The 22,928-nt window shown below is 33.4% G+C and overlaps 1 protein-coding gene across 3 annotated transcripts in view; it reads left to right on the top strand.

Annotated features, from left to right (window-relative positions):
- The window catches only part of LOC111516751 (acyl-CoA Delta(11) desaturase-like), a 48,661-nt gene that overhangs the window by 6,437 nt on the left and 19,296 nt on the right, over positions 1-22,928 (top strand). The window contains exon 1 of one of the 3 annotated variants that reach the window (XM_074177973.1): positions 11,644-11,803. The exons of the other annotated variants lie outside the window; for them this stretch is intronic. The gene's annotated coding sequence lies outside the window, so the exon portion shown is untranslated. Of the gene's footprint in view, positions 1-11,643; positions 11,804-22,928 lie in introns of those variants that run through there. 3 annotated transcript variants of the gene reach the window in all.

The following is a 22,928-nucleotide window of genomic DNA, read 5'->3' as shown; positions in this document are numbered from 1 at the left end:
TCTGTCTATTCACCAAGAGAGAAGACTATTGTTTTGAACGTTCACGATGCTCTGGTTTCTCAGAATCCCACAAACACTGTTCAGAACATAATCAAGAGTTGTGCCAACATGACGGGCGTAGGGGAATCAACAATATATAGGTTCCTATCAGAAAGAAAAAAAAAAGGTATAGCTAACCCAAATACAAACGAATACTTAAAGAGGGGGAGAAAATCTATTGAAATTGATGAATTTGCCAAAAATGGTATTCGAAGGAAAATTCACGAATTTTTTTACAAAAAAGAAATACCCAACTTAAACAAAATTTTACAAGAAGTTAGAAACGACCCGGATTTGCCTCATGTCGGACGAACCAAATTGTGGCAAGTTTTAAAAGAATTAAATTTCCGGTGGGAGAAATCAGACCGAAAATCACTTTTGATTGACCGGGAAGAGATAATATGTTGGAGAAGAAAGTATCAAAGATCTATACGAAAATTTCGGGCTGAAGGAAGGCCAATTTACTATCAGGACGAAACGTGGGTAAACGCAGGTCATACTCTCACAAAAATTATTAATTATTAACCTGCAAGACGACTCGGATTCCGAAGATGATCCTGTTTATTTTGAATTTGAATAGTTTTGTAAGTAATCGTAGTTTATATCATTTAAAAATAGGTATTAATTAAATAAATGTATCTTTTACAAATTGCAAGTAACTTATTATTTTTGAATAAAATAAAGAATTTTTTTTAAAATAAAAATACAGTTTACAGTACCTACAGTTTAAGAATATTAATATATTTATTTATTTAAAGTAACTAATGTTTTAATCATATACTCTACGACACTGGTCACTCATTTCCACTCAAAATACCTACATAATCGGATTAAAAGTTTTATAGCTGTATTGTATTTCTTCAGATACAAGGTGGGTTAGTCGAAAACATCTTAAACTGCCAGTTTTAGTTTGGTTTTTGTTATTATATCATATTAGCTGTCCTCTCTGTATTTCAGTTCTCTAATGAGGGTCAAACTTGCAGTGAGCTATCAACAAATTATGAACGGACTATAGATGTCAATTTTTGAAAACTTGTTGAACGTACCCGTATTTCCCCTATAATTGGTGATACATTTTTTCGAATTCTTTATAAGAATCTCAATTATTGCGAAAGAAAGGTTTTTGCTTTCAACTTCTCCATCTTCACACAAAAAAATGTGGGAAACTTCCAAAGAAAAAGAGAAAGCAATTAATTCCAAAATGAACTCTTCACAAACATGTGTAGATCATGCATAAAAGTTACTTTCAGACTCAAGCTGGAAGAGGAAGCATTTTCGAAGCCACTACTTTCATTTAAACATTGAAATACACGAAAGAAAAATTACTTTCGAAACATCTACATTTTTTTGAACATTGAATTACATAAAAACACGTTTTCCTATTAAGGTTGTGCTCCAAACATTCGCAATGGAATTGAATCAAATATCATTCACAGGAATGCTACACAAATAGTATATGAAAGATATAAATTTCACTTACGTGGAACACTGTCATCCTCAATGGCGAACATTGATGTTTCGGAATAAGATACTTGTCTTGTTGCCTCTTCAATTCAATCACAATTATATTCGGCAGTCAAGTAATATAAGCGTGTATCTGTGGAATGTTTTACTATTCCATGAATAGGTATGTTCAGAGTAGTCAATAATTGGTAAACCCACAGGGATAAACGTAACAATACTATAAATTAATCAACTGTTGCTGTATTAGTTTTAGTATTTTAGATTCAGTTTCCTTTCGCACGAAGTGTATAGGCAACTTTCAGTAAGTTACTGATACTTGCGAGTTTTCCCCAAAGTTATTTGAAATACCCGGTGTTGGTCGACAACATATATCCTAGATTTGCCAATAAACATTATCATTATTATTATTATAATTGAAAAGTACTGCAAATGGAACCTTTTCAGCTCAAAATCTTCCGACCTTGAAATCTTGTGCCGTTTAAATATTGATGGATGGGAACTATTTACGCCCCCCTTTATATGCGAAATTGTTTGTAGATATATATGTGACATATTGAGATAATTTCGTTTTATGTGTTAGGCTTATTGCACACACACCGATTTTGGACGGCCGATTTTATACCTGTCGTCCAAATTCCAATAGGTAGTTAGTATCCACAATCGTCTTCCGGTGATGACTGGACTTATTCCTCAGAGAGGTGAAGTGATATGAAAACTCTCGAGTGACCTCTCGGAAGAATAATCCAGTCACCATCTGAAGACAATTGTGGATACTAACAATCGAAACGTCTTCGTTTGATTTTTTAAAAAATTTTTAATTTATTTTTTTGCTTATTTTTATTATTTTTCATTTCTTTTTACTTTGTGGTCATTTTCATTTTGTATCTGGATTTCACGTTTTATTACCTAATATAATTGATATTTCAGCTATTCTTTCTACTTCTATTTGTTCTTTCATAGATTTCCAATCACAGTAGAATCATATTAGACAATGAAATAGTATCGATATGTTCTGTGACTGCCATAAATGTAACTGTACACAACGTGGTGAAATAAATCACTTACTTAAATTTTTTGAATTGAAAACATTTGAAATTTGTTCATCTTTGTGAAAAATATATTAGATTTACGATCGGGGTACGCAGTAACGCATCCAAAAAGTTAAATAAAAGTAATAAACATAAACAATATTTCAAATAAACATATTATACTATATAAATAACAGGTTGAACAAGTTTGGGAGACAAAACTAGAATATTGAAATGGAAACATCCGTATATAATATTGTGTGTATTAAGATACATGCAGGAAAAACATTGGAAAGCGTACAAAGAATCTCCTGAAAGGAAAAGCATATGACTACGTTTCTGTATGTCTCCAACCCTCTTTTTATTGTATATCAACGACTTATTGGAAAAAACAAGAATCCAATGTATTACTTTGCTGACGACAGCACACTTGTCTCGTCATAAATGTCTCCGAACCGGATATAATAATGTCAGGTCAGACAATTCAGCTTCCTGCTTCAATAAGTTTGTTGGGGGTTTAAATGGACACTAATATGTCTTGGCATAACCATGTCGTTGGAATTGCGAAGGCTGCTTCTCAAAAGCTTGGAACACTGTTCCGAACCAGAAAACTGTACATACTTCAGCAACTTTTGATGCTTTTTAAAGCTCAGATCAGACTTTTTTTGGAGTATTGTTCTCATGTATGAAGCTCTGCCCCCAAACATTCCCTGAAGTTGCTGGATTCCATCCAAAAAAGAGCCATCCGCCTTATTGGAGACGCGAAAATCACGTACAATCTTGATAGCCTGGAACATCGAAGAAAGGTTGGAGATTTGTCTCTCTTCTATAGACTTGGAACATTTGATTCCACCAAGAGTGGCACATATCAGAAATACGCGACGGACTGTGGCTGTTCATCGTTTTGAGGTTCAACTCAGTACACCTCGAACTTCACTGTTCAAGAACTCTTCCATCTGGAGAACTGCGTTTATGTGGAATAAACTTCCTGAGAACGTCATTCCAAATGGATTCAAATCCATTTTGAATTGCTACTGTCACACAGGCACCGCTCTGATAGCGCCTTAAGGATTTTCCTGTAGTGCTTGTGTTGTGCCCTTAAAAAATATATTTTTAGTACCTAAATAAAAAACCGATATGCCAATGACATATTTTATTGAACATTTATTCATTTGTTTTCTATTTGAAAACAAAAAACACTTATTCTTCAGTTGCTTCAAGAACACGTGAAAGTGTCCAGTTAATGACATTTAATGGCTCTGGGTGATAAAATTCTCATTAGCAATTACACACCTCATTTTCTGCAAATTGTTTTAGTAATTAAATTAATTTTGCAAGAATAATAAAAAATTTCTAAACAATGCGCATGAAATACGAAATCGATTATTCAATCGAATTTGTTACATATACATTTATGTTCCTATCAATCCTCTCCCAAATTTTATGGGTGTAAACCATATGCCCATATGAGTCCACATCAATAATATTCAAAATTACAATATACACAACCAAACTCAGGTTAAACCTCCCAATCGGGAACTAGGAGAATTTTTTCCACCAAAGATATCGTCATTGGGCTTTTCAAACCACTTTATTCAGAGCACCTCTCGTTCAAAATCTGCTCAAACACATCATTTTGACAGGAATCCAATTTTCAAACACATCGATGCAATACACTTGAAATCGATTAAATGTTGTGGAAAATTCAATTATAAGTAATTGGTAATCAAATTTGTTTTCACTGCCTAAAGTATTAGCGTATCATATTATCCTATAATGCAGCTGCAGTTTCGTAAGAATGTATCATCTTTCCCACCAACCGATTTCCTGGAGTCTTTGAAGTCCACTAGATACTTGTTAGGACAACAAGAGGATTGTTCCGAATTCTTGAAGTTCTTGTTGAATACTCTTCGTGAGCAAAAAAATACCAGAATCAATACTCCTGGCCGCTCTGGATTGAATGATTCCGTACAGTCTATCTGGTCCTGCGTTTGCAAATCTTTTGCTGAAAAAATCCCCACTTGTTTACTTTGTTGTAAATGTTCAAAAGGTAGTAAAAACGTATGTGAATTTCTAAAATTTCAACTAGTGCTTCTCAATATGACTAATAACCAGTACGTGCCAAGCTTATTGTTAAATCATCTTAAAATGGAAATTTTAACAGGTGATGATCGACTGTATTGCCAAACATGCGCCAAACTTAACTGACTGTAATAAAAGAACAAGTATAGCTGAGGCACCAGTCAATCTAATAAAAAAATGGTCTTCAAACATGACTCAACCTCTGACGGAAGCACCAAACTCTTACGAAGGTTCGAAATAGATGAACCCTTCAATCTAGATGACCATTATTATAATCTTCATGCAGTCATTGTTCACTGTCGATCTGGCGTTGAATATAGTCATTATTACGCCTTGGTAAAAGACGAAACGGACTGGTTGAAGTTTAATGATAGTCATGTCACTAAGTGACATTTTGTTCTAATGAAAGAAGAACATTGGCAGATCAAGATCTAAAGATGATGTGGTGCTGCAGGTGTTTTCCAGGTTTTCCTGCAGCTGAAAAACCAAATGCGCCACTGGAATCAATGAAGTCGCCCCGGAGCGCCAATCATCAAGGTTCTACTCAAGTACAGCCTTGATGATGACAGCACGACCAGCATTCGAAAGCGCTCGCATATAAATAAATAAAAGCTTCAAATCCTTCGTGTAACTTATATTAATATCACAATATTAATATATATATATATATATATATATATATATATATATATATATATATATATATATATGAAATCTAGAAAGGTTAATGCAGTCAAGCTGCTGGAGAATAATTCTATGAAAATCAAACAATAAACAGATAAGTACTCTTATCATTTCCATATTGATTTCAATTCAAGAGCCTCCGGTGGCTCTTAATTGAAATCAATATGGGAATGGTCAAAGAGTACTTATCTATTTATTTTATATATATATATATATATATATATATATACATTGAAATTCGTTTCTGTACATGGGGATCTCGATCTCGATAAGAGATAGAGTGTCGGTTAAATCCTGGCAAAGTTGCGTATTTTAGAGACCTATTCAATGGGGTAAAAAAAAAATCGAATATAGCTCTTCTGGTTCTGGAGATATACAAGAAAAAGAAAAAAATCCCAAATTACTTTTTTGCCTATATCTTCTTTATTCGCAGACATATTGAAAATCTGTCCAAATTTTGTCATTGGCACTTGACGTGGGCTATCAGAATATGTCCATGAATCTTTTATACAGGGTGTCATCTGACTTGTGCCAGAATTGGCACAAGTCAGATGAATGAATTTTTTATTACTGACCTGTATTTTTTGTTGTAGTTTTTGTATCGTCGACGTTCACTTACTGACAAATTAAATTAAATTTTAAATTTCGGGGTGTTTCGGTTATATTTGATTATAATTGTGTGAATTATTTCCTTTTAAATTACGGCCCTGAAAATTGACTGACTGAGTTGAATAAAAGCGCAATAACAACTCTCACATCTCCCTATGTACCATAAAGTTTATCGGGAGTTTTTTTTTCATTTTTAGGTACCTAGTCATATTGTGCTGAACTGGTTTTTCCGGGTATTTGATCCGTGTATGTGATATTATCTCTAATTTCACCGACGTTTCGACAAAATCTCATTTGTCATTATCAAGGTGTGCTGTTACGTGTTCAGAAGTTTGTTGACCTTGCTGAACTCACTTATTACTATAATGGTAAAATGTGTTCAGAGATAGAGTTGAGCAAGGTCAACAAACTTCTCAACACGTAACAGCACACCTTGATAATGACAAATGAGATTTTGTCGAAACGTCGGTGAAATTAGAGATAATATCACATACACGGATCAAATACCCAGAAAAACCAGTTCAGCATATTCCTATTCGTGAAAACTTCAGATTTCATATTCGATACCTTAACGGGGAGATGAGGTCAACTAGGAAGAAGAAGAACTCATGTAAAACTCAACAACATTTAAATAGTAGGTAGTAGAGGGTTTATGGACTACTCTATCTCTGAACACGTAACGAATACCATTTTACCATTATAGTAAGAAGTGAGTTGAGCAAGGTCAACAAACTTCTGAACACGTAACAGCACACCTTGATAATGACAAATGAGATTTTGTCGAAACGTCGGTGAAATTAGAGATAATATCACATACACGGATCAAATACCCGGAAAAACCAGTTCAGCATATATATATATATATATATATATATATATATATATATATATATATATATATTGTTATGAAAAGACTCGAAATACAACAGTGTATGGGAATTTTCAAAACATCACGAAGGAATTCAGATACAAAAATACAGCAAGGATACCCTGTACATATATTGAAACTCACAGCTTTGACCGGAAACAAGCAAATAAGAGTAGAAAATTCAAATATTAAGATTCTTACATCAAAACACATCGAAATACGAAAAACTGATAACCGATATAGGTTAGAAAGAAATGTAGATAAAATTGAATTAACATCTGTGATGAAAAAACGAAAAAGGCATGATAACCTAATTATTATTATTTAGGAATGATGTAAAATTCAAAATTTATTATTGTGAATCACTTCCTTAGAAACTGACATCAAGTGATGCTTTTGGAAAATATTTATATTTACATAAAAGTGAGGTTAACTATTTTTGCACGCAATTATAAAATGCAAATGTATCTAAATTTGAGAGTCAATGTTAAATTAGTAGAATAGATAATTTTCCTGAAAGAGAATTTGAAAATTTGTATATGTGAAAATTGATAGATGGTAACTAGGGGAACGAGATAGATTTTCAAATTTTTCATCAACAACGGAATTCTTCTTGAGGCAACGAAAGAGATGCCACGCTAAATTTTTCTCTCCTTAAAATTTGAAATATATAGTATATAAATTAGGAAGTAACCAGAATAGTAGTCAATACTGATTTGTAATAATGAATTCAGTGAAAAAACCTACCTGTCCAGCCAAGTCTAGTAAGATATCCATGAGTTCCAGTTTCGCAGAAATATCACACCACACACACACCAGCGTTGGAGGAAAGTAAGGTATTTACCTATACCATTTCTAAATAATATATGCATATATTATTGAAAATACCCAAGAACTCAAAACGACAATATAAATAGAAGTTTGCACCAAATATTTAAGTCTGCCGAATTACAGTGATCTGCAATTATAACGAATAACGAACTATTCAAAGTGAATACACCGAACAAATTTGGTAAATGACAGTTTATAATTGCAGATCACTGTAATTCGGCAGACTCAAATATTTGGTGCAAACTTCTATTCATATGGTCGTTTTGAGTTCTTGGGTATTTTCATTAATATATGCATATATTATTTAGAAATGGTATAGGTAAATACCTTACTTTCCTCCAACGCTGGTGTGTGTGTGGTGTGTTATTTCTGCGAAGCTGGAACTCATGGATATCTTACTAGACTTGGCTGGACAGGTAGGTTTTTTCACTGAATTTATTATTACAAATCAGTATTGACTACTATTCTGGTTACTTCCTAATTTATATACTATATATTTCAAATTTTAAGGAGAGAAAAATTCAGCGTGGCATCTCTTTCGTTGCCTCAAGAAGAATTCCGTTGTTGATAAAAAATTTGAAAATCTATCTCGTTCCTCTAGTTACCATCTATCAATTTTCACATATACAAATTTTCAAATTCTTTTTCAGGAAAATTATCTATTTTGCTAATTTAACATTGACTCTCAAATTTAGATACATTTGCATATATATATATATATATATATATATATATATATATATATATATATATATATATATATATATATATATATATATATATATATAGTGTGACCCATTTAAAATGGAACCACCCCTGTAGAATGTGCATTTTTCAATCAATCTTAATTTTTTTTTATTGAAATATTAAGCATAAAAAACTGTATCTTGACACTAACTTTCACAATTTTAGTTTCATTTCCAAGGCACTCTATGGTTTTTTTTGTTTGTCAAAAACGGCAAAAGTTTATTAGGCAATTTTTGTTTTAAAATTTGACTACACCACTGGATTCGTAGTCGTTATAAATCAAAACTGTCAAATTTTCATTAAAAAATATTTGTTAACAACGAAGTTACAACAACTTCAATTTTGGAAACAAAGTATTTGTTTGTAATTTTTATTCAGATTATAGACATATTTGAGATCTGACAACACTGTCATCACCAAGTAGAACACCAGTGAATTTGTACAGTGAAAATCCGAAGTCAACAGCTCAATGCGTTCTACAGTTATAACTCCTGAAAATATGGTAATGTGAGAGATTTGTGGTGCAAGCGTTTTGTAATAAAAAGCTGACTACGCCACTGGATTTGTGGATAATATTCCCTTAAAATCATTCATTTGAGTGTAGGTTACGAGAAGTGTATTCTAGAATAACAGAAAATTAAAAATTCATTTTCAAGTTATGCAGTACTTAGTACATTCTTCCGCATAGCCGCTAAAATCAAATTGATTTAAAGCATGGAAATCATTTATTCAATAATAAAACAGAGAGCAGGACAAAAATTGTTCCCTGTAAATTCTTCATAACTCAGCTAAAACAATCTTTTAGAGGAGATATCAATAATTTGAGGAAGCTGAACTCATTATGCAAAGGTTTTATAATAAATCAACAGTAGGCTGTGATTTTGACAGTTAATCATAAATAAAATAATAGTTGTTACTTACGTGCATTTAATAATGGCTTTGCAATTATCATTAGAAGAAAGAATTGAAATTGTGAGAATTTCTGGGGACAATTATCATAGTGAAAGAGAAGCAGCTAGGATATTTAATCACAGACATCCAAATCGACTTCCCATTGACAGAAGCACCTTCAGTAAAATTAACAAAACATTTAAAGAAACCGGTGCAGTCAGCAAACATATTTTAAAAAATAATCACCGAAGAAGAAATTTAAACGAAGGTGCTGTTTTAGATTATTTTAGAAACCACCCAAACAGAAGTTTACGGGTCGCCAGTTTGGATTCAAACTTACCGAGAGAGACTATTCGACGATGTCTTAAACAAAACAAAATGAGAGCATTTAAACCTAAATTTCTTCACTCTTTAAAGGCAGGTGATGAAGTGAAACGTATGGAATTTTGTTTGTGGGCACAAGGCGAGTACCTGAATACAAGAAATTTTTTAAACTGCATAATGTTTAGTGATGAAGCTTCTTTCAGCACCAATGGGGTAGTTTCATCGCAAAATGCTCGGTATTGGGCTACGGAAAATCCGCACTGGATCATAAATTGTAAAAGTCAATATTCCGAAAAAGTTAACGTTTGGTGTGGTATAGTACAAAATAGAATAATAGGTCCATATTTTTTTGATGGAAACATAAACGGGCAAAATTTTTTGGAATTTCTAAATAACCAATTATCGGACGAAATAGATGAAATGCCTCTTGCGGAACAAGTAAATTTATATTTTCAGCTCGACGGCTGTTCCGTGCTCAATTCGAGGATTGTTAAAGAGTTTTGATTTATAACGACTACGAATCCAGTGGTGTAGTCAAATTTGAAAACAAAAATTGCCTAATAAACTTTTGCCGTTTTTGACAAACAAAAAAAACCATAGAGTGCCTTGGAAATGAAACTAAAATTGTGAAATTTAGTGTCAAGATACAGTTTTTCATGCTCAATATTTCAATAAGAAAAAATTGAGATTGATTGAAAAATGCACATTCTACAGGGGTGGTTCCATTTTAAATGGGTCACACTGTATATATATATATATATATATATATATATATATATATATATATATATACATATATATATATATATATATATATATATATATATATATATATATATATATATATATATATATAATATATATATATATATATATATATATATATATATATATATATATATATATATATATATATACATATATATATATATATATATATATATAGTAATAGTATCAGCATTGCACCCGTGCGGAGCCGGCCGGTCGCTAGTCAAATATAAATGAGTTTCGAGCTTCGACATTGACTGCCGAACGAGATTCTTCTTCTGTTTTTAACTGCAACTTTCACTGCAAGGCAACTAGATGAAGACCACGAATGCATTGATGGATTTAACTTCCATAAAGGACAAACCAGATGGAATACAGGTGATGACATCGAATTGCTTTGCAGTGAAAGCTGCAATGCGAGACAGAGGACGAATATCTTTCGGTGGTCGATGTCGAAGCTTGGCTTTGCAACTGACCACCTTGGGGAGTCTCCTTTTTTTTGTATTCGTGGATTGAGTTTTCTGTCGATTCTATAAATAGCATTATCGTAAGGAAAAATTACATGACCTCTGTTTATTACCACTCATTATTGATAGTAACATTTCCAGCCGATATTACCGACTGTCGTTAGATAACGAATCATTGGAACTGTAAACAATTTAAGAATGTAAGAACATGTATGTGTGAGAAACATGAATTTCACTCAGTTGTTGTACTATATTTTGTACAGAGGGATTTTGGGGGTGCTGAATTCGGATTTGAAAACAATTTGAATCCATTTTGACCCCTAATGCAAAAAACATTAGACCAATGAAAAACTATGTTTTCATTAAATGTATATATGCTGAAAAGAAATACATTTGAAGATCCAACAACTCTTCAAATTTGGTAGATATCGCAGTTTGAAGACCTGAGATATGTGAGTAGACTCATAAAAAAACCATATCCTTAACAGGTATTGGTTGTATGAATATCAGTTATTATCATTCAACGAAGAAGAAGAATCAAACTTCATGTCGCTGAAATTTCTAATTTGCAACTCTTCGTAATTTATTTCAAACAACACTTCCATACTTCTGCAAATTGCTATCTCCTATAAACAAAATTATTGTTATTATATAATTTTTACTTCATATTCTGCATGGTCCCACATTGACGATTACAACCGATACGTCGGATATAATTGTATAAGATGAGATGAACACAGCGTTTTGTTACATCGAATTTTAGTTGCGTAACTCTAATTGTTATTTGAAATTATCGCCATTTCTCAAATTAGCAGGTGTGTCTCAATGGTTTCCATCTCTCTCTGCTCTGACGCAGAAGGGTGAAGAAAGTGTGCAATTGAAGTCAGTTTCAGTTGAGAAGTGCGGAAAGTCCAAATCTCTTGATTCAGTACTTTTGTTCGTTCGAAATGTTCCGACCAGAAGATTTGTTTATTCATTACGGATTTTCAGTTGAGAGCTAAGTAAGAAACTGCCTAAGTTGACATTTTTAACTGCATGGTGTACTTAATTCAATAGCCTTATATTTGGAAAACTTTGAAAAATTATTTCAAAAATACCTCTTCTAATAACTCAAAAGTTAGTAAAAAAACCTGTTTGGCTTCATACTACTACATCATTATCGGTAGCCGGACGATTCGACGTGGGTGCTTTGTTCACTCTCTCAATCGACAGATGTGTGAGTCGGTAGTTCAAGCCGCAGGCTGAACGATCGATTTTCACTTGCTACCGTCCAACCCGTGTTAGGAATCACACGTTAGAAGATAAGACCTCATTAATCCTTAGCTCGAACAAGTTTCGACTTCTGAGGGTTGTCGTTCACAGGGGTGCGATGGCTGGTTAACGAAAAAAAAAAAATGTCAACATATGTCAACACATATTATACAGGAATAAAAAATCTAAATGAAATCTACACAAATATCTGCAGATTATGCACAACAGATTGGATACAAAGTGTTATTGAAATCCTTCTGAAACAACTACTTCCACATGAGCATTAAAATAAACGAAAATCACTTTTTCTTATTCATAATGAATTTCAAATCATATGCAGAAATGCTACATTCATAGTATATGTTGATGTTGATATAAAATTGCACATACAAGAAAAACCTTTAATCTCTAGATGGACTTCTTGAAGTTTCTGGTGCATTCAACTCCTCAAAAAGGTACTAATGATTAGAAATTGTGACACACTATAAACTTAAAAACGGTGTTCTTCTTTACTTCTCCACTACTACGAATAAAATAAAAAAGTTGGCTTCACCACTTGCTTTCAAATTCAAATCATAATCACTTTTGGAAAAGTGTTTCAAATTCTTTTATTTGAATGGAATTATTTGCTATTGCCTATAACTTCACAAAAGTGAACTGACTAAAAGAACAGTAAGTTGAAAATAAACTACAGTTCTCCTCAACAAACGGAACTTGGTCCCATTGTATTGATTTTTCATGTCAATTCGTTATTTAACTTTTTTTTGTGTTTACTTTCGTTTAAATGATCATTTCTGCCAGTGAAACTGTTTGAAAAACATTAGAGTTTTTGGGGTGTCTGGAAATGTATAGTAAAGATTAAATTCAATGCTACGAAAACCCAGGCATCGGTTTTCTCTAAAAACATAAATGTCTCCGAACCGAGTATAACAAATTCACGAAAGGCAATGAGCCTTTTTTCTGAGAATAGTACAGCGAACGTTTCACGAGAGTCAGCACTGGTAGTAGCACTATTCACATGTAAAACAGTGTTATTTACGTAATATTAATTTATTATTTAAAAATATAAATCGGATATAAAAAATTATTTTGTGCTAGTATAATGCCAACAGATCATTGCTATTTTGCGAATTGTACGTCGGATAATCGATATCCGGAAGAAAACGTGTTTTTATACCATTTATAAAACCTCATATTAATGAGGTTAGATGTAGGAAATGGATACTTGCTTCGAGGAGAGTGGATTTAACAGTGCAAAAAATAAATAAATATTCATATGTATGCTCTAAACATGAAATGAATAGTAAATTTTTTATAGTTAATTACCATTGATTAGAATGAGACATAACCTCAATCGTTTATTAAATTATATTCATTTATTATATTTAATGAAATTTATTTCCTTACCATCTACATTTGATTCATATTTCACTCGGAAATAAATCTGAAATTCATAATTATTTTAAATTTCTTTTATTACCTACACTTTGAATCTACCGCTACTCTTTTACTAGAGTCTGTATATTAACCTGCCTATTAATTCACTTTTTTCCAGTTACTTTCAAATTACGCCATGCAAACCAACGTTTCAATGTTACAACATTGTTATCCTTTACAGTTGCAAATTTTAGTTTTGCTCCGGGAACATTTTCTTCTGTTAAAAACAGTATTTTTTAATTGTATTTTACCATATTATGTTTATATGAGGATTAGACAGTATTTGTCCCTGCCGAACTACTAGCGCTGCTAGTGAGTGATTTTTCGTACTTTAGGAAAAAGGTTCATTCCGTCTTCTGCTTCGATAATAACAGGGGAGCCCACGATGCAAAATGGGGATTCACTCGAGCGTCATTGAGACATATTAGGTTGCAAAGCTTAGATGATGAGAAGAAAAAAAATGTTATATAATATATACCTTTTCATCGGTGGGGGAAGCGGCTATAGATTTTTGAATATGTAGAAAAATACTGTTGCATGGCCATAGTCGAGCGCGTCAGATATTGATAGCATCAATGTCCTACGTATTTTTAATAATGTTCGTATGTTAATCTGATCGGTTTGCATGATGTGGGTGATTGTACGTAAGTGAAAAGAAAAAAAGTCAATCGAGCGCGTCAGATTTTCTAAAGGGGTGTTAAGTGCTGTTGCTATCATTCAATATTCTGACGATTTCGATCTGACGCAAACTCGCGGCCATTATTATAATGTGCAAAAAAATTCGCCATTTTGAAATACTCAAGCGCGCCAGATTAAGATATATGGTTCATCTTTATGTTTCAGACGTGCTGTCTCATAATCTGACGATTATCTAGAGGGATTCGCCTAATATATTTTTTTTTCGCCTATATATTTTTTTTAATTCATTGAACTTAATTAATTGAAAAGCTCAGGAAATAGCATGCAAATAAATAAGTGTTTCTTAAGTAGAATACTTGTATTTAAAAGAAAATAATTTTAAAAAAATGCTCAAAAAAATTTAATTTTTTACAATCAATTGATTAATTGATGAAGAGAAGAGAAATGAAACTTTCTATATTTTTCACTACTTTTATTTGTAACTTACGTTACAATATACAGGCTGATTCACGGTGGATGGCACATTAGACGTTTCTGGTGAACCAGACAACGGATCACTTTGAAAATTTAATGGAGGGCATATTCGGACATTCTCTAGCCAACTAAAATATTTTAGACAATGCGGTGTTGCCGCTTCTATTAGAAAGCAGTAGCAACTTTGATTTTTCAAATGGAACACTTTGTATATAATATTATTTTTGGAATCTCCAACAATTGCCCGACAACTTTTCTATATATTTCCCTATACCTATCTGTTACCGTTTTCGAAATAAAAATTAATTTCAATTTTTTTCTTCGAAAATCATGACTTTTAAAAATGCCGATATCTTTTAGTTAAGAAGTACTATGATATCGAAATTTGGTTTGGAGTTAGGTGATACTTGGACACTTCCCACACGTCAGCCTAATCTCCGTTACTTCAATACAGGGTGGTAAAAAAATACAGTTTTTTCGTTTGCTTGAAAAAGTTGCTGAAATTTGATTATTTTAAATGGAACACCCTGTATATTATTGAAAATTCGGAAAGCTGCTGAAATTTGCTTTCTTTCTATGTATATCATACCTATACCTAACTAGTCAAGTTTCGGACTTATGAACATTTATTTGTGAAAATGTCCCTTCAGAATGGTATTTCCATTCGGTATTTGGTAAGCAGGCCATGATTACTATTTGACAGTAGCGTTGTGACATTCTCCTAATAATATCGACATTTTCGTCACTTCAGAAGTTGCAAATACCTTCAAAACGATGGAACAAAACTATTCAAACGAAGTTCTTATGAATTTGTTTATTATTTTTGGACAGTGTGACAAAATTATCAGCAGAACATGTAGAAAGTTTAATGAAATGTATCCGAATCTACCGCCAATGAACCTCAAGAAATTTAAACGAATTCAGAACAATTTCAATGCATTTGGATCAACTTTAAAAGCACCAAGAAACTTGCCTCGACCCGTAACTTTCGAAGACAACCAGATTAATGTCTTAGCATATTTTCACGCATTTCCCGAGTCATCGATAAGAAGTGCTGAAGAAGATTTGGGTATAAAATATTCATCGGTTCAAAGAATCTTGCGAAGACATAAAATGCATGATTATAAATTCTCCAAAATTCAAGCAATGAAGCCTCAAGATCCTCAACAGAGAGTAGAATTTTGTGAAATGTTGTTGACACGCATTCAAGAAGATCCACTTTTTTTAAATAAAATTATTTGGACTGATGAATCGAAATTTTCGAGAGAAGGGATTTTCAATAGAAAAAATCGTCATTATTGGTCCAGTGAAAATCCTCACGTCACAAAAGAAGCCGGATTTCAAGAAAAATGTAGTTTTAATGTCTTCTGCATGTTGATGGACAACAAATTGAGGTACGTGATATACGAGGAGTCATTAACATCCAGAAGCTACCTGAATATTTTGGAGAATACTGTAGACAGTTTCGTGGATAATCTGCCACTCGAAGATTATCGAAACTGTTGGTACCAACTAGACGGAGCTCCTGCACATTGCACAAGAGAAGTGAGCGCAGAACTGGATAGACTATTTGACGATCGGTGGATGAGGCGCTTGGGACCATGGAATTGGCCAGCGATATCACCCGATCTTAATCCATTAGATTTTTATTTGTGGGGAATGTTTGAAGAAAAAGTTTACAAAATACCCGTGTGTTCGAGAGATGAATTGTTAGAAAGGATTGCCTAAACATTTGAAGATTTGGATCCCAATGAAATCAGATCTGCCACCACGAAAGCAGTCAACACCCGCATTTTAAAGTGCTTGGAAGTGAACGGCCAGCGATTCGAACATATTTTGAAATATTCCACATGATTGTTTTACTTTTTTATAATTATTCATATCAATATTTCCAATTTCAAGTTTCTTGGTGCTTTTTTAAAGTTTATCCAAACATATTGAAATTGTTCTGAATTCGTATAAATTTCTTGAGGTTCATTGGCGGTAGATTCGGATACATTTCATTGAACTTTCTACATGTTCTGCTGATAATTTTGTCACACTGTCCAAAAATAATAAACAAATTCATAAGAACTTCGTTTGAATAGTTTTGTTCCATCGTTTTGAAGGTATTTGCAACTTCTGAAGTGACGAAAATGTCGATATTATTAGGAGAATGTCACAAGGCTACTGTCAAATAGTAATCATGGCCTGCTTACCAAATACCGAATGGAAATACCATTCTGAAGGGACATTTTCACAAATAAATGTTCATAAGTCCGAAACTTGACTGGTTAGGTATAGGTATGATATACATAGAAAGAAAGCAAATTTCAGCAGCTTTCCGAATTTTCAATAATATACAGGGTGTTCTATTTAAAATAATCAAATTTCTTCAACTTTTTCAAGCAAACGAAAAAACTGTATTTTTTCACCACCCTGTATTGAAGTAACGGAGATTAGGCTGACGTGTGGGAGGTGTCCAAGTATCACCTAACTCCAAACCAAATTTCGATATCATAGTACTTCTTAACTAAAAGATATCGGCATTTTTAGAAGTCATGATTTTCGAAGAAAAAAATTGAAATTAATCTTTATTTCGAAAACGGTAACAGATAGGTATAGGGAAATATCAAGAAAAGTTGTCGGGCAATTGTTGGAGATTCCAAAAATAATATTATATACAGAGTGTTCCATTTGAAAAATCAAAGTTGCTACTGCTTTCTAATAGAAGCGGCAACACCGCATTGTCGAAAATATTTTAGTTGGCTAGAGAATGTCCGAATATGCCCTTCATTAAATTTTCAAAGTGATCCGTTGTCTGGTTCACCAGAAACGTCTAATGTGCCATCCACCGTGAATCAGCCTGTATAAGGACATTTTCAAACTTATACAATTATAAGTTTGAAAATGTCCTTATAGGACGAAACTGCAGTAACGTTAGAGTCAAATAAAAGTGGTAAAAAACATAGAAAGTTTAATTTTTCTTTTCTTCTTTATGATTTCGTACCACGTAGTAACGGCTACATTCTTCAATTAATTGATTAATTAATCATCATCTTCATCTTCATCACGAACGAGTCTCTGTGATCAGCTGTGATGGCGTCATGCCAACAGAATTCAGAGTGGGGACGGAGTGAGAGAGTAATATATAGAGGAAAAGTGATTAGAGAATAGAGGAATAGAAATTTGGAGAGGAAAATATAGGTATTACACAGCTGCACGCATTAAAATTTATCGACAAATTTTTGTTATTTCGGCTTGCGGAAATCGTCAGATTATATATTTTCCGTTATCCTTGAATTATTTCTTTCGAAATAAAAAAAAAATAGCTACGCTCGAGAATGTCGAAATGACGTTATTTTTTTACAACTTTGCTGCCCTCCCCTTCCTTTACGTCACTTTTAAATTGTCAGATTACTGGAATATACACTTTTTAGCAGGTAAATAACTCACCCTACCTTAATCTGACGCGCTCGAGAATTTCTGATGATCAATTTTTTTCACTAATCTGATCCTTTATCCCTCACAGGCGGCCTTATATATGGGGTTCATATTTGGTGGAGGTACTTAACCGAATACGGGGTATCACCCTGTATATTAATCTGCCGCGCTTTAGTAAATCCCCGCTTGGGTTGAAATATGTCTTGGCACAATCATGTCGGTGGAATTGCAAAGGTTGCTTCTTAAAAGTTTGGAACACTGTTCCGAACCAAAAAACTGAACACACCTCAGCAACTTTTGATGTTTTATAAAGCTCAGATCAGACCTCTTTCAGAGTATTATTCTCATGTATAGAAAGAGCCATCTGCCTGATTCATCAACATCACTTGCAACCTTGAAAGTTTGGAACATCGAAGAAAGGTTGGAGGTTTGTCTCTCTTCAATAGACACTTTCACGGGAAGTGTTCAAGTGACTTGGCACATTTGATTTCACCAAGAGGGGTACATATCAGAAATACGCGACGGACTGTGGCTGCCCATCATTTTGAGGTCCAACTCAGTACGCCTCAAACTTCACTGCTTAAAAACTCTTTCATGTGAAGAACTGCGTGTATGTAGAATAAACTTTCTGAGAACGTTTTTCCAAATTAATTTAATCTTCAGTGATTCAAATCCAATATGAATCGCTACTTTCGCATAGGCACCGCTCTTAAAGCGCCTTAAGAATGTTCCTGTAGTGTTTGTGTCCTGCTCTAAAAAAATACCTGAAATGGAATGATATCGTGTATATATGTCGCGGCTACAAAAAGTATAGATCTACTGACTTAAATGTTTATGAGTGGTCGTTCCTTATGACCGACAATCCTTGGAAGTTTTCAGAATACTGTAATGAATCTGAAGCCGGCCCTGACCATTATCTCAGACACCAAACGCATGACATCACCGCGAAAGAAGCGGTCTGACTAGCCGGGAAAATACTAGGCGAGTGGAGAGACCTCTAGATAAATCTAGAAAGCTCGTTAGCGGTATATAAGCCCTGCTTTCCGTCCATAGTCATCTATCAGTTGTGTACCCATTGGCCCCTCTCACGGCCAATAATCAGCTAAAAGGGTAGGGGAGCTGGTTTCCAAACCTGGACGAAATCAGGATGACTCGTCATAGAGAGAGAACACCCTGAAGAGGCATAAGCCTATAGCAGGGTCCTACACAAACACACACACACAAAAGATTGTAAAAACCTGAAAAAAATTTGAAATAAAAGATTTTCATTCATTCATTCATTCCATAGAGAGAGTCTGTACCTAGAAAGTGAATCGTGTGTTTCAATAAAGGATTCGAACTGTGAAGGTACATTAAGCGTTAGTTGTATAAGTAGTGTATATAAATTATTTGTGATAGTGAAAAATTGTTAAAAATAAATTTGATTAAGACAGTTAATTCTTCAATTCGTTACAATACTAATATGGGCAAAAATCAACAAGGTCTTCGTTAACAATATTTGACAAACAGAAAATAAAATTGGATTCAAATGCACTTTCAACATCGGGTATTCGAAATTTCTATCATGATATCATTGGTTGCTAATGTACCTATCACCAACCACCTATCACCAAATAAGATACCCCAAAAGAAGATCATAGAGTTAATGGTAAATAAATCTGATAACAATGAAAATGATCATTCATAGATAGCTAATATATATTTGATAAATTTTTGCTGTAGCGCTAATAGATAGTACTAGTGGATCAAAACTTCAATGAATCTTTACAACTCTAGTTTCAAAATTTATTTTTCTATTGAAACCAACAATATGAAAAAACGTAGAACAATACAGTTGAAAGGAGCCAACCTGAATAGGTCATTTGATATTGAGCCTTAAAAAATCTTGAAATACGGCAATGAAAAGTGATACTGGAACCTCTGACGTAAAATAAATCCAAAACAAGTAGTTTTCTCAAACGCCAGAACTGCAATTACGCTTTTCGACGTAGGTTCCACCAACGACGCAGCCAACTAGTATGGATAATTTACGGAAAGAAATTACTAGATGCTCTAGGCTAGTAACATCTCTTATCCTTCAGAATGTAAGGAAGGAAACAGATATTCGTCTGAACCTGTGATAAACATTTGATTGAGTAAACAATTCAATATCCAATGTAATATTCAAAGTGTCTCGTTACAACTGGAATGCACTGTCTATTCTTTTCTCGTACTCCTCCGCTTCAATAGAATAATAGAGAATTTTTTCAAAGCAGTAAGATAATTTTGAAGTATTGTGTCTGTATTTTATGCCGGACTTTTTGTCTAATACTGCGGTATATATTATCAAAGCCGATGTGGTAACGGTTGCAGTGCCCGATTTGGTGCTGGAGTTGTTGTTCCCGTTGTTCCGAACGCAGTTCAGATATACGAAAATATGTTATGATGTTCCCGTTATTCCGAACTGCGAAACATCGCATAAAAACCTGCAGACCACGGAAAAGATACCCAGATAATAGTTTTCACATAGTTATCTCCGACCGTGAAAGTTTACATTCTGAATTATTTTCAGTGTGATGCTTCGATATTCAGTGAAAATCGTTTGGGTTTTATAAATAGTAGTATTTGGGTGAAAAATCTAACTGAGCCAAATCGAATGATCTTGTGTGCCACTTCACTGATCCTCCTAGACCGATACATCTACCGGGAAAGATCTCATTAAAAAAATAATTGAAGCAGATCCCTATTCCTGAAATGTTAACTGATTCTCAATATAATTGTCACTATGTTCAAGAATGTCTCTCAGTGTTGATGTTAAGAATATCAATGAAATATTTAAATGGAATTTTTTCCGCCCGTTCAATCACTATTTATGGTACATCACTGGTAGCAACTGCCAGATTTCTATGTATGAAATAGCATTGGTTTGAAGGTGATTGACAATGTTTCGTGATGAATTTCACTAGTTCGGACTTCCATTGTCTACTATATAAAATGATTTGAAATCCCTGAAACAAGTAAAAAAGAATAATTAAAAAAGAATAGTTGAAAATAACAATTATATTAAGCAACAATAAACCTGAAATGAAATGATAGTGAAATAACCTACAAGTAAAAAATATAGTGATTGAATAAATAAAATAAAAAAAATTAAAAAAAAAAAAAAAAGTGTAGAGATTCCAAGTCACGTTAGTTCACGACGTTTCGATTGTTGATATCTACAATCGTCTTCGGGTGATGACAGTCATCACCCGAAGACGATTGTAGATACCAACAATCGAAACGTCGTGAACTAACGTGACTTGGACAACGGTATCTACAATCGTCTTCGGGTGATGACAGTCATCACCCGAAGACGATTGTAGATACCAACAATCGAAACGTCGTGAACTAACGTGACTTGGAATCTCTACACTTTTTTTTTATTATTTTTTTTTTGTTTTTTTTTTCCTTTAATTTTTATTTATTCAATCACTATATTTTTTACTTGTAGGTTATTTCACTATCATTTCATTTCAGGTTTATTGTTGCTTAATATAATTGTTATTTTCAACTATTCTTTTTTAATTATTCTTTTTTACTTGTTTCAGGGATTTCAAATCATTTTATATAGTAGACAATGGAAGTCCGAACTAGTAAAATTCAAATAGCATTGGGTTAAAACTGATAATAATTCAGTGCCAGGCATTACTTTTTCTAAACATGACTTTAGGATCATTATTCAAGGAATTCTATGCATTACACAGGCCAAGGATGAAAAAACTTTTTTACTTAAAACACCTTATTATTCTCTTTTTTAGGGTGTCGAATCCAAATATGACACTTATTCAGCCGTATCGCCCACCATTTTTTCAGATTTGCACATCAATATATTAGTTTTTTTATTTATTACAGAATTTAACAGCTTTTATGTACTACAAATAAAATTGTAAAATTATTTGTGCTGGATATAGAAGAGTCGGCAGCACTGTTGAAACACATTTATTGTCCAGAAAAAGGGGAATTATATTGTTCGGTTCACAGCTGATGTTTGGTTTACTGTCAACCTAACCTCACTTTCTAGTTTCCAGTACATGTCCTCATTAAAATGTCTAATCGCGGTTGTAAGAACCCTGCTGACAGTTTTTCTTATATTTGTGGTGAGTTTGTTAATAAAAAAACATCAAAGAAACATTACAGACTTTGTGAAAAAGGGTTATTTCTCATATTTTGTAATTAAACTTGGTGATCAGGATAAATCTTGGGCCCGCATAGGGTATGTTATGTTTGTGTTGAAGATCTTAGAAAATGGTCAAAAAAGGAGAAAAAAGCATTCAAGTACGCTGTTCCTATGGTATGGAGGGAACCTAGAAACCACCCTGATTATTGCTACTTTTGTAGTATTGATATGACTGGCCATAACTCGAAAAACAAGAAGGTAATAAGCTACCCTAAACTAATTTTCGCCATCCGACCAGTAGGGCACGATGTAGATTTGCCGGTCCCAGAACCTCCAGATGATTTGAATTCAGTCCAAACTGAAATGTTTTCTGATGAACTGTCAGATATAGATGAGCAAGATGATGAAGAGTTCCAATGTACTACAGCAAATATAGAGCCAAAACTGTTTACTCAGATTGAGCTTAACGACTTGGGAATCTTGGGTTAACAAAAGAAAAAGCTGAATTGCTTGTTTCTATGTGTATAGGAAGAGAGAGCAGCAGTTTTCGAAATTTTTGGAACAAGAAGGTTATTTAGTGTACTGCTCAGACATTTCAGGTCTGATCAAAGAGTTTGGTTGAATACAAAATAGAAGACTGGAGACTGTTTATTGATTCTTCCAAAATAGAAATGGTGTTGAATAAAATTGGCTATTCGGCTCTTGGTTGGATGATATGTGATGACTTGAAAGTAACATGCATACTTCTTGGTCAGTTAGGTGGT

The sequence above is a fragment of the Leptinotarsa decemlineata genome, unplaced genomic scaffold (genome assembly GCF_025532065.1).
Source record: "Leptinotarsa decemlineata unplaced genomic scaffold, Ldec_3_MD MMD2_tig00003335_RagTag_RagTag, whole genome shotgun sequence".
Classification (NCBI taxonomy): domain Eukaryota; kingdom Metazoa; phylum Arthropoda; class Insecta; order Coleoptera; family Chrysomelidae; genus Leptinotarsa; species Leptinotarsa decemlineata.
Note: the sequence above shows the minus strand (reverse complement) of the source record. Positions and strands in the feature narration are given on the sequence as shown.